Source organism: Halyomorpha halys, unplaced genomic scaffold (assembly GCF_000696795.3).
Source record: "Halyomorpha halys isolate HHAL.00 unplaced genomic scaffold, Hhal_1.1 Scaffold546.1, whole genome shotgun sequence".
Classification (NCBI taxonomy): domain Eukaryota; kingdom Metazoa; phylum Arthropoda; class Insecta; order Hemiptera; family Pentatomidae; genus Halyomorpha; species Halyomorpha halys.
The window spans coordinates 230,205-235,110 of NW_027109662.1; positions in this window are offsets into that span (position 1 = coordinate 230,205).

Consider the following 4,906-nt stretch of genomic DNA (forward strand, 5'->3'; position numbering starts at 1 on the left):
AAAAGGATACAGGTTTTGATTTATTTAATATTTTCTTTTTATTTCTCTTATATCTTATTATTATGTATTTTTCTTATATTTTCTTTTCTGTTTTGGCGTATGATTACGTCTCTTACTCAATTCAAATCTAATATTCAATATTATTTCTTTTTTACATATACTTACTAGCTGACCCGGTAATGCTGCGCTATTGCTATATTTGCTATATATAGATTTAATGAACCAAATTGATAGTTTGTTATAAACTTATGTATTTAGTTAAATTAAACATATTGGTATACTTTATTATTATGATTTAGTAACATAAATTGATCCAATATATTCGATGACATTCATTTTTAGCATCTCATGAAAGAAAGGTTGAAATAATTGGCATATCGGTTGGTATCATCAGTATACGCTGTAAATTTGAGGATTATATTTAATGAATAAAATTAATAGTTTCTTAAAGTTTATTATAGTTTTTAGTTAAAATTAAACATTTTGAAATATTTTATTATTATGTTTTGGTAAAATAAAATTGAACCAATTCATGCTATAAAGTTGCAATCATAATTTTTTTTTAAACAATTTAATTGCTTGAACTCTACTCAACCACTCTACACCATACTTTGCAGTGGCTTAAGTAAAGATAATAATAATAATAATAATAATAATAGGTAACATTACGATTTAGTAACATATATAGTTTTGAAACAAAAAATCTCACTGTGCTTCAATATTAGTACTATATCCAAATAACTAAGACTGATTGGCATATCAAAAAGTGGTAAAATATTTTTAGGAGTAAAAAAAGTCCACTAATTCATTTTATTATATTAAACTATCAAATGTCTTCGGGAATTCGGGGATTTCCTTATCTTTAAACCTTCCCGTGGCGAAATGGAAGATATACAAAAAAAAACCCAGGTATACCGGGCCAGTAAAAACAAAGTCTAACCAGGACAAATTCAACAGCTCTCTTTTATATATAGAGAAAGGTAGAGATTGTATATCTTATTTTATTTCAATGGGTTGCTTTTATAAAATTTTTCACATATATTTACCTCCATATTTTCTTTTAATGTAATATTATTCATTTACTATTGCTAACCCATTTTTAGTTGTTTTTGTATCATTTTAAGCCCTGATAAAGCCTTTTAAATTCGGGCGAAACATATAAATAGTTTATTACTATCTTTTATTCCTTCTTGACAGCACACCCGACCATCTTCATATTCAGTTACTGTCAATCATTTATGTACAAAATATTTTAAAATCAATTTTCTTTTTCCGTACTTCATGCATTGCTTTTTGTTGAATGTTCAGGATTTTTTCGGGAAGAATATTGACGGTATATAAAATTGATATTTTGTCGGAAAAGTTATTAACAAAATTTAACTTATTTGGCCTGTCCTACAGTGTCCTTTCTAAATACACCACTAATGCCTGTTGAACAGATTCGATACTTAGGACTCCATCTTGACAAGAGACTTACTTGGAATCCACACACAAGACTGAAACGACAAGAAACTGCTCGTAGATTCCGATTGCTACAACAGTTACTTGACAAACGCTCTAAACTTCCCATTCACTACAAAAAATTAGTATACACTACAATAATCAGACCAATTTGGACATATGGAATTGAGCTCTGGGTCTCCTCCAAACCATCATAATTCTTCCCGCATCCAATCGTTACAATCCAAAATCCTACGTAAAATCCTTGATGCTTCTTATTACGTCACAAATAAACTCATTCACAAAGACCTTAACATCCCATTCGTTGCAGATTTGACCCAAAACAGATATGCGTCTTTTCATTCCAAACTCCTTAACCATCCTAACCCATTAATTCTTAATCTTTCATCCTTAACAATCCCTGATAATCCTCCGAGGCGTCTGAAAAGAAGATGGCCACGGGACCTTCTAATTTAAATTAATGTTTGAAGTACCACCAATGGGTGGTTCCTTCCCAAGATTTTCAAATGTATATGAAATATACTAAATATTTACCTATTGTATTATTTTGTACAGTTGTAAATTACATTAAATAAATAATTTAAAAAAAACTTTTTTGGCGCGTAGTTATATATGCCATTCTATTGGTCTTTATATAAAGAAAAATAATACAATATTACTGATTCTATTTAATAATTTTGTATGCACTAAGAATTAAAAAATGTATAATGAAAATTTCAGTAAATTAGGTTAACTTTTTTTATAAAAAATAAGCCATATTCGTTATTAGCGTCGCCTGAAACGCTCAAATACCATTTTTCAAGGAAATTAAAAATTAGAAAATTTTCACCTTTATATCATCATCATTATAGTCATTTTTTATCCCCTTTACCGCTTGTGCAGTGTGGGATTAAAATTTACAGAGTCTGGACCAGATAACTCGCTCTTAGACCATCTCCTTCTCCTCTTCCTGTTCATATCCCGCCTCCTGAATGCCTCCTTAACACTCGTCCCAGGAAATGCGTAGTCTTCCTCTTGGCCTTCTTCCCTTCACGCGACTCTGGCAGTTCTTTCCTGGTCCATCCGAAGGAGGTGTCCGAACCATCTTAGCTTGTTCCCCTCTAGGATGGTCTCAACCTGTTTGACTCCGAGGTTAGTCCGAATGGTACTACTCCGTACTCTATCTCGTCGTGTCCTTCCTTCCACCTTACGAAGGTACCGTATCTGCATGGATTGGAACCGGCTCTTGTGTTTTGAGGTGAGGGTCCACGATTCGGAAGAATAGGGGGAAACGTCGATTTGTAGATCATTATTTTAGTTTTTCTCGTCACCTCCCTTTTACCCAGAAAACCCCTTCAAAGCAAACTAAATATTCTTCCAGCTTCATTGATTTTCACCTTTATTTAAAGGTTTTTATTTTATTCCACCATTGTTCATATAATCGTTGGTAACTCTTCTGCATTTTATCCAATTCCTACGCTAATAAAATCGGTGGAAAGCTGAATGTCGCATATTTTAATCTACATTAACAAAATTATAACACCCTCAAGAGCGAAATATTAGTTAATTCTATTTTTTTTTTTTTCATAAGAAATCAAAGCAATGTAAGTTTTGGGCTAAAAAATTTTATTTTCCGATTTTTTTTCAAAAATACGTATTTAAGGCTTTAAAAACAAATTAAAAATTTTTTTTTTACCACACTTTGATATTTAAGGCACGATACTACTAATTCCAAGGACCCGGGTTCGAATCCGGCTGGGTAGACAAATGTTTTCTGTTACACTGTAGCCATGAGTCAACCATGTGGGTTCTGTAGTGTAATTCTGGCCAAATAACTTTCTTGCACAACCGTTAGTCTAGTAATAGTACTTTCCTTACAAAGTACTGAACCCCTGAGCCTTCATGGATTGTAGCGGTACAGAACTTAATTTCAATGCAGTACTAATATTGAAGCTCAATGAGGTTTATTATATAAAAGAATGAGAAAAATCAACTAAATCGGACCAGTATTAACGATTATAGAGCAAAATTTGCTGTTACCATGGATATGTATTGACCTTTTGACAATTCTGGGTATTATTAAGGTGTTTCGTCATCTGCCCCTATACCTGGTCAGGGTATCCTTCTAGGAACCTTTTAGGGCGTCCCCGAATATAAAAACATTTGTGTTAAGTTTCTCACTTTACCAGAGTCCCCTGAGAAAATTAAATTGGCTAACCTTTAAGTGTTATAACAAAAATGACAGGTTCTGACGAGGGACCGGAATCAAATTAAGCAGGTGCAGGCCCTTACAGGACATGTCAAACTTTCTCACCCACCCTCGGGCCTGATGAGGGGGACGCCTACCTCGGGAGCGTTCGGTCACCGATAGCCAATGAGAAAGGAGATTCAAAAATAAGGTAACGCCCTAAAAGGCAAGTGGGAGAAGACACAGGAAAACTAGATCAAGAAAAAGGACGGTCAAGGGGAAGGCTTAGACGAGGGAGGACCAGACTTGAGAGAGCAGCAGAAGCCGGAGCGGAGCAAGATGCACTTCGACCAGACGAAGTTGTGAGAAGGACCACGAGACCTGGACATACCTACGCAATCCCACGGCATCAGCAGCTATAAGTATAAAATTAACCAATAAGTAATAATGTAATAACCTATATTTTATGGCAACATTTATCTGAATCATTACAACCATTTTAATCATAGTAATAAATTGTAAATAAATAGTTAATCTCTTTATGTAGTTTATATACTATTATATAACCCAATATACCGCCCTTTATTATACTATATAATTAATGGTAACAACATTTTATAAATATAAAGGTATTTGATTGGTAAACTGGTAAACACACAAACAGCCTTTGGAAAAGAATCCAATCATAATAATAGTTTTTTTAGGACTCACTATATCATTAATTAATTGACTTATTTTTGGATAGAGATCCTGGCATCCCGATTAAATCTCAAGGCAGTACATAGCACCATTTATGTTCCTATAGTTGGCGCCTTATCACTTCATCTATATATTAATTGATATCAAAGTTTCAATAGTGTTCAATTAATATATATACTTCCTCGAATATTGCAATAGCGAAGTGTTGCCGAGTATGTTAGTATATACATATAACAAAACTTAATTAGTGCAGTGGTATTGTGATGATCTATCTGTTGATTAAGCACTTTGCCGGTAGAGGTCGGGACATTAAGTAGCCGCAAGTACTTGAGGAGGGGGGTGAGGACCTAGCACCTGAGGGAAGATTTAAGGAGACTCTGGAAAGGGCAGTGTTAATCATTTAAATAGGGCCACCAGTCAGGAGAGTGGTGGAGTGGTCCAGTGCTTCGCCATTGTACCAGAGCTCTTTACACTAAACGCCAGTTAAACCCAGTTCAGTTTAACCAAATGGGCCAATTACTCAGCTCGCTGCTCACGCAATTACACTTCTCTACTAATTCTCAGGCCTTTTTTTTTTTT